This window comes from Carex rostrata, chromosome 32 (assembly GCF_964058835.1).
Source record: "Carex rostrata chromosome 32, lpCarRost1.2, whole genome shotgun sequence".
In the NCBI taxonomy this organism is placed as follows: domain Eukaryota; kingdom Viridiplantae; phylum Streptophyta; class Magnoliopsida; order Poales; family Cyperaceae; genus Carex; species Carex rostrata.
The window spans coordinates 4,872,593-4,881,850 of record NC_135949.1 but is presented as its reverse complement, the minus strand read 5'-3'; the positions used below and the strand labels follow the sequence as shown (position 1 = coordinate 4,881,850).

The 9,258-nt window shown below is 30.6% G+C and overlaps 1 protein-coding gene across 1 annotated transcript in view; it reads right to left on the bottom strand.

Moving 5' to 3' along the window:
* Positions 1-6,393: 6,393 nt before the first annotated feature.
* The window catches only part of LOC144548130 (uncharacterized), a 31,884-nt gene continuing 29,019 nt past the window's right edge, over positions 6,394-9,258 (bottom strand). Inside the window, exon 2 of the mRNA XM_078296818.1 lies at positions 6,394-6,689. The gene's annotated coding sequence lies outside the window, so the exon portion shown is untranslated. The remainder of the gene's footprint in view (positions 6,690-9,258) is intronic.

The following is a 9,258-nucleotide window of genomic DNA, read 5'->3' as shown; positions in this document are numbered from 1 at the left end:
ATAATATTAACTCTATTGATAAATGTAGGGAGAGAAACATACTTCTTTAAAGAGAAGTTTTCAAGTAATTGCTCAAGAGAGTTGCAATATGGACATCCATAAATACTTAATTCATAACACTCCCCCTTGGATGTTCATTTCATAAGAATATGCCTCATTAAAACCTTACTAGGAAAAACCCTATGGGATAAAAACCTAGTGAAGGAAAAAGAGTACATTATTCTTCTTAATACACGATTACAACCTTACCAGGAAAACCCTGTGGGAAAAACCATGGTTAAGGAAAATGTAATGCGTATTTAACTCCCCCTCATGACAACATTAATCAAGATCTTTAAATCGACGAATACCAATATTGCGGACCAGCTTTTCAAATATCCCAGTAGGAAGCTCCTTGGTGAATAGGTCTGCTAGATTCTCACTTGAACGGATTTGATGAACATTAATAACATTATCCTTCTGAAGATCATGGATGAAAAAGAATTTTGGTGAAATGTGTTTTGTTCTATCTCCTTTAATGTATCATTCCTTTAATTGAGCAATACATGCAGTATTATCTTCATATATGATCGTCAGGATCATTTTTCCAGAAGACAAGCCACATGTCTGACGAATGTGTTGAATCACAGATCTTAACCAAACACATTCTTGGCTTGCTTCATGTATTGCTAAAATTTCTGCATGATTAGAAGATGTGACTGTTATAGTTTCTTTCACATATCGCCACGAAATAGTTGTTCCATCACATGTAAACAAATAGCCTGTTTGAGATTGGCCATTATGTGGATCAGACAAATATCCAGCATCTGTATAACCAATTAAATCATATTTGGATATATTTGAACAAAAAAACAAATCCATATCCATTGTACCTCGGAGGTAGCGAAATATATGTTTAATTTCATTCGAATGTCTTCGTGTGGAAAAAGAACTATATCTTGCTAATAAATTTACAGCAAATGATATATCAGGCCTTATATGTCCAGCAAGATACATAAGTGCTCCCATTGCACTAAGATATGGTACTTCAGGACCAAGTAGTTCTTCATCATTCTCTCGAGGTCTAAATGATCTTTATTCACATCTAATGATCTTACAACCATCGGAGTGCTTAATGAATGCTATTTATCCATATAAAATTATTTCAGCACTCTTGCAATATAATTTTCTTGATGCATAAAAATATCATTTTTAAATATTTGCAATCCAATGCAAAATTTTGTTCTTTCAAGATCTTTCATCTCAAATTCTTCCTTTAAATAATTTATTCTTTTGAAAGCTCTTCAGGAGTTCCAATGATACTTAGATCGTCAACATAAACTGCAATTATAACAAAATCATTTCTATATCTTTTCATAAAAATACATGGACTCGTATCATTCTTATATCCATGTTTCATAAATATTCACTTAAACGATTATAGCATATGCGTCCATATTGCTTTAATCGATATAAAGATTTATTCAATTTAACTGAATAATGTTCTCGAGAACCTAAATTACATGCTTCAGGCATATCTTAAATATTTTAGAGATTTTCATATAAATATCATTATCAAGCAAGCCATTTTAAATAGGCTGTAACAATATACATTAGGTGCAAATTAAGTCCTTCATGGACTGCCAGACTAAAAAGAAATTGTTGCATCCACCACATGTGAGTATATTTCAAAATTTCACCTTTCTCATTTTATTTTCTCATAAATATTCTTTTATATCCTACTGGTTTTATACCTTGAGGTACAAGGACTACAGGTCCAAAAACTTTTCACTTTTCAAGAGAGTTTAACTCTACCTCAATTGCACCTTTCTATTTTGGCCATTCATTTCTTTGTCGACATTCTTTAATAGACTTCGGGTCATGATCCTCAATATTTATTATATTTAGCGCTATATTATATACAAAAAAAATATCATTGATATCAATTTTATCTCGGTTCCATCTTCTTCCAATCATGATATAATTTATCGAGATCTCTTTATTTTCATGAATTTCAGATACCTGAGTTTCTGCTGGAACTCCAATATTAGTTATAATTTTATTCTCTTCTGGAGTTTTATCTGAAATTATCATATTCTCGTCTTGACCATTTTCATTTTTTTGCTCCTTTTTCTTTTTCGAGGATTTTTATATTTTTTTTAATCTTTGGAACCAATGCTTTTCCACGCTTCATGCGTGTTATAAGTAGTCTGTCCAACAGGGACACCGACTTTAATTGGAGCATTAGCAGCTGGTACATGTGATTTGGTCACTTTCTTTGAGCCTGTGAATGTGTCTGGCAATTGATTCACTAACCTTTGCAAATGAATTATCTTTTGAACATTTAGTTCACATTCTTTAGTACGAGGATCAAAATAAGACAATGATAATTCATACTAATGTATTTTTTTTTTCCAGCTGATAGTTTTCTCCCCCTAAGATTGGAAATTTGTATTCATCAAAATCACAATCGGCAAAATTAGCCATGAATAAATCTCCCATCAATGATTCTAGGTACTCTATTATATATGGAGATTCAAATTTAATATAAATTTCCAACTTTATTTGATATCCCAATTTAGTGCGTTGTGGTGGAGCAATTATAACATATACCGCACATTCAAAAATTCTTATATGGGAAATATTAGATATGTAACCAAAAACTAATTATAAGGGGAAGTTTTATAATAGCTAGTTGGTACGATGCGAATTAGTTTTGTTGCATGTAAAATATCATATCTTCTTTTTTTTATATACGAACATCTACAAGATGTTCAACATTAATTTCGACATTGTCTAGACGTACTTTCATAATTGGATAATCATAAAATTATGCTCTTTAATCAAATCAATTGAGCAAGTAATCTCGCAAACGTCAGGTTGCGATTTGAAAATAAACATACATGTGACCATCTTGTTGATGCATCAATTGAAACCATAACATATTCAAATAGTTCACATGTTGAAAATAATGTTCCACAAATATCATCTTGTATACGTTCTAGAAATAAAATTAACACAAAAAAAACTCATCATATTAAAGAATCTTATGGTTCTTTGATGAATGTTCACATTAATTTGCTATTATTTTTCGCATCATTGTTGATCCGGAATGGCCCAACCGATCATGTCAAACTATAAATATATTATTATATGTAAACTACTGGTTTACAACATGTGCTTCAATTGTACTAATATATGTGTTGTACAAATCGGAGGATATGCATTTTGTTTTATTCTCTTCAACATTTTTTTTCATTAGTTGCCTCAATATGATATCCATTTCGGCGGATATTCTTAAAGCTTAACAAATTGTTTTGAGACTTAGAAGAATATAATGCATCGTTAATATAAATTTATATCCTCCGCATAACAACAATATTGACAATATTGCTCTTCCGGAGCCTTCAATCAAATTATTATTATTATTTTATTAACAACAGTTGCAATTAACAAAAATAAGAAATACCACCATAACAGTGATAACAAGAAATGCAAATAAATAAAAATGACCATAAATATAATTTCATAATAACAATTTTTTTTTTTTATTAATTTATTTACTATTATTATCATTAATAAAAAAAAATCGTAAAATAATTTTGATCTAATGATTTAATGACCCTTTTAAATATTATCGTGTCTCCCAGCTTGTTTTTATTATATTCTACAACTTTCATATCATGAATTAATTTATACTTGATATAGGAACAAATTAACTTGTTCAAAGTAAATATTCACATGAGACCGAGAAAGTTTGGTCAAGGCAATAACTAATACTTAACTTTTATCTTGGCACATACTTGGCTTATACCGAATAATCTTAACATGATAGTTCTAAGTTTCATTTAATGACCTCTTAGGTTAGATTGTTAAATTCTAATGCTTTACTATCATATATGTTTCTCGCTAAAGAATGAACTCAATTCAGTGACTAATATTATTTTGAGTATATAAGATCGAGATCGTGACATTAGCAAATAAATAAAAAATTCTCGATTTATATATATATATATATATATATATATATATATTTAGTGATGCTTATAAAGCAATATGATGTTTCAGCGTAGTATGTTGACGTACAACCGGTACGTGACCAATGATAACATGAATTCTCTTTTTTTTATTCTTTCTATTTTTTTTTTCTCATTATTTTCTTCATTATCTTTCCACTTCCGGTGAAAATGTGTATTATAAGAATAAACATTATGATATTTAACTTAGATCTGGTCCATGTTCACGAGTTTGTCCAAAATTATTATTATTATATATTGCTACATTCACTTCGAGGAATGAAGCACAATTAAGATAATATTTTATTTAACAACTCATTATTTTATTCAGCCATCAAGTGATAATGAATCAACTCGGAATGTTTCTTGAATCTTCTTCGGGAAGATTACATCATTTAAAAAAAATCCACATCATATAAACCTTATTGAAATCTTCTTCAAGAAGATATATTGAAATCTTCTCATATTAAATTTTGTGAGTCACATAAATCTTCTTCTGGAAAATTACTTGAAACATTTTTCATTTTTTCTGAAATCTTCTTCCGGAAGAATAAATTATTGAAAAACAAAATTAATATAAACGTGATAAAAATTTTGCAAATCATATAAAATTTCTTGAAATCTTCTTCAAGAAGACCTTAATATCTTTTAAAATCTTCTTCAAGAAGATTAAGTTGTTGAACATAAAATATTGCACAAAAAAATATGAATCAGATCTAAATTTCACATTATAAAATTTATAATCAACAGATGGCTTCAGACCATTTTATTAACTTCGATGGTTTAATTTGAATCATTGCATAATTTGCTAAAAGGCAACATAAGGATATCATGTAACAGTGACAAAGGTCATTCAAGTACCAATAAAAATAGGAGAGACTAATTATTATTATTTCTTTTTTACGGTTAAGACACTTAATATTTTAACAACCCGATTATTTACTTAGATTTTCTTGAAATCTTCTTCCAGATGATTAAATATACAAAAAAATCATAACTTATTCCATTTAGCAATTATTTATTATAAGAATTATTTATTTAAATAGAATTAAAATAAGAGATATCAAAGTTACCTCGAATCTTCAACTAGAGCTTTCGTGCTGATAACGTGTTATAAAATAAAGTAAAAGAATAATAAACAAGATATTGAGAATGTAGAAAGATGGCTATGCTTTATTCATATGCTTTTGTTGTGTCAAATACATTCATACAAAGCTTCTATTTATAGGCTAGAAAATGTAAATTACAAGCCATATAATATTAACTCTATTGATAAATGTAGGGAGAGAAACATACTTCTTTAAAGAGAAGTTTTCAAGTAATTGCTCAAGAGAGTTGCAATATGGACATCCATAAATACTTAATTCATAACAATTTGGACAATATTTTCTTAAATAAATTGAAAAATAATATACATATTAATTACGGGCGGGGGTTTCGGAAGTTTTATTTAAGAGCATCTCTATTATATCGGTCAAGTTACTTTTATAATTGAAAGTTGTATAATCCTATTTAGTTGTACATTCTTTTATTTTGTTTAATTATAACTTCTTTTTGACCTCATTTCTTTGCTGGTAAATGGTCATTGCACTCTTTGTAAAACGTGCCCCAATTCCAGTATGCATGTACACAGTTTATGATCTATGCTCTGTTGATTGTTCTTTATTAAGCTTCGGTGGTACCTCGCTCATATCAGGACCTCACTAAATTTGTCCGATTGTAATTTGTATTTAGAACCATGGGTAATACTAAGAAGCTCATCAATCAAAGCATGGAGCTCAAGTTCATCTCAAAGAGCCTACGAAGGCAGACAGAAAAATGTGAGAAGGAAGAGAAAGCAGAGAAGCTGAAGGTGAAGAAGACTATTAAAAGAGCAACATGGAATGGCAAAACTGTAATTTTATTTTTCTATTAACATTAATCAATAATTTTAATTAATTAAATGAAAAAGAATGAGGATATTAATAAAATGAGTTTAGATCGATAAATTGATAATTTTGAATTTTTGATGGGTAAATATCTAAATCATAAACTTTTGATGGGCTTACATATAAATTTCTCAATGAGCATCATTATCGTACTCTTTTCAATAATTTTTTAGCTTCAGGTTTCACCGATTAAAATGATAAATAAAATATAATGTATAGACCTATTTTCTATTGTCCTGTAGATAATTGTCACAAAAAATATACTTTTCTATTTGAACTTGGTAAATATCAAAACCATACTTTAATTAATTTTTAAAACAATTTTTATTATAGAGATGATTATATTATAATTAGTGTGCTAACGCCTGAGATATCAAACAAGGATTTAATAATTATTATATCTAATCATTGTACGTACTATATAGAAGCAATTAAGTAATACGTTAACTTTTGTTTAAACAACAAAGGCACATAAAAGACAGAGGAACCGGAAAAGCCATGCAAAAATAGAGTTGGAACCCATTTTCTTAGATTTCTCTGATTTCAAGATAGAAACCAAAGCCAAAACCACAGTACCAAACATGCCCTTAACAGTTAACAGAATATATATAATATATACTGTACATAAGGCTTTGGGATGGCAGTAGAACCTAACAGCAATTCCAGGTCATTTACTCAATTACCATACATAATTCTTCGTTTCTCTGTTGGTTTTTAAATCTCTCTGGAAGTGGGGAATCTTTCTTATAGCACCACCAATCTTCAACTGACAAAGCAAACAAGTAATCAGTCAGAAATTTAAGAATAATTTTGATTTTATGATCTAAATGCAAATCAGAATGCCATAAAGTATTTCAGCCTAATTTTTGGATCAATAAGTTCCAATTCTCACACTGAACCTTTAAACCGAGATTATACTGAACCTTCAAAACGAGATTATGACAAAGAAATTAACACATCTAAATATAAGATGCTTAATGATTGCAATTCTAAGACCAACAATGCTGCTTCAATATTGACTTTTTTTACCCTCTAAACAGTAATTTTGTGGAAGTGCAGACAACATCAATTGTCTGACTTGTTACAAAAACCTACCATATCTTTTGAGACACTTGCAAGCATCAGACTATTCTCAAAATGCCCGAAAAAAATATTCATGCATACAATTGTAATCATATGATATTCTGTTCATACTTCCACATGTGCAAAAACTTCAATTAATATTTTTAAGAGAAAATTTTATTGGTCAACAGTAGCATTTCTAGCCCCTGACTCCATTAAAAATACAATGGATGAAGTAATTGTAGAAATAATGCCAGAATCAGAAAAAAAAAATAGAAATAGAAAACAAATACCAAGAAATTGTTAACTATCACATACAGGAAAATAATTTTGTACAGAAACTGCCAATAGAATCAATGAAGAATTAAAATGCCACCTAATTGCAACTAATATTATTGAGCAGCCTTTACCATTGCACTGTGACAGAAGGTGATAGCCTAGTTTGCAATGCCCAGTAGAAACCATATTACCGTTACTAACACTTCTTACAAATTATACCCAAGTAATACCACATTTGCATATAGTCATCAATATTCCTAAATGTTGTAGTACAATTTCCAGCTAACAATTTCGGCTTATATGCAAATACTAACCAACAGTTAACAGCAAAGTTAAATTCAACAAAATGACTGTGTGAATCCAACTTGATTTGATTTCAGCTCTATTCAGGCTAAAGAAATTGGTGAAAAAACCACATTAGGAACAAGGTTAAAACGGTCAAAATATAACTGAATGTAACTTCTCAAACAACAATTATAGTATAATCACACTAGACATAATTTGTAAGGACAACCACATACTATGATGTTTTATGGAAAAAAAAAAAGAAGATCAGTTTTGAAATATAAACAATCATATGTTGAAGAACTTTGAGTTAGAAAAAAATGATTGAAACTCTACATATTCATGCCAATCAAGTACATTTTAAGAAATCAGAACTGCTATTGTGCTCCTAATGTTCTACTCAGTCACCAGAAACAGTGTAAGCTGTGTCAGTAGCTATAGTTGTTAATTATATTGTTACTCACTGAGTCACTTGTAAGAACAAAATACATTCTCACGTTGTTATGTAAAAAAACAAAAGCACGCTTTATTTCTATTGACTTGCCTCACTCCCCATCAAACCCTGATCTTAATTTACACCAACAAATAACTAATTACTTGTCATCAAGTACCTAGTTATTTTCTACCCAATTAATTATTTTGTCTGAGTACATTATGAGAGCAAAGGATAACAAAAGAAAGGATTCATTCCTCTATGCCAATCTTTAGACCAACTGTTTTGTTCTGATGAATTTGCCTCATAACCTGTACATAACTAAGGCCAAGAGATTTATTATATTTGTCAAAAAGAGTACCTTTAATTTGAGAAGCACAAACTTGGAAAAATCCAAACTGGCCTTCCTATGAACCAGGTACTATCAGAATCCATCCCTTCATCATAATACTCTACACACTTTACAGAACCAGCAGAACGATCATCAATTGGTCGAAACTCACTTAATCGGAAGTGGAACATGTCATAGAAATAGCTACAGTTTGGCTTTACCCATGAACCTGGATTTGGGATTATACAGGCAGTCAGTTGATCAACTGAGAAGAATTTTGCCCTGCCATCTAAGCTAGATCTCGGGATCCACCTATTGCCCCTGAAATCCCATCTGAAAATAGTACCATAGTAAATTACAAGTAACTCATCTCCATAACTAAAAAGATAAGGCATAGGCCTTGGACCGAATTTAGTTGGAAGTCCCAATAATTTGAATCTGAACCTAGGGGTGAACTCAAAAACAGCCAATTGGTAATCATCAAAGCATAATTTCTTCGTGAGGAGAGCATAAGCTTTATGTTCAAAGAAGACCATATCGAGGACCTTGACACCATCAAATAGATTCCATTCCTTCCAGGTTGACTCCCCTTGTTGAAAGAACTCTAGAGTGCTATCAACATAACTGTAACGAACAAACATGCACAGGGGAGAAGAGGGGTTTTCAGAAAAGATTATGTTTTTTTGGTCACTGAATGGTTTTCGAATCTTAGGTAGCCATATTTTGTCATTGGTGAAGAAATGACGCAGCAGGATACGGCCATCGCCGTAAGCCACAGCGAGATAGCCGTGGGAGAAGTTGAGAAGGTTAAAGGACCGCCAGGACGAAGAAGACTCCGATTTGTAGAAACGGCGTTGCACGACATCCAAGAAAACCACATCAAAAGACGGCTGGTCGAGGTATTCTTCTGGGATTTCACCATCTTCATCGCACCATAACCTATTT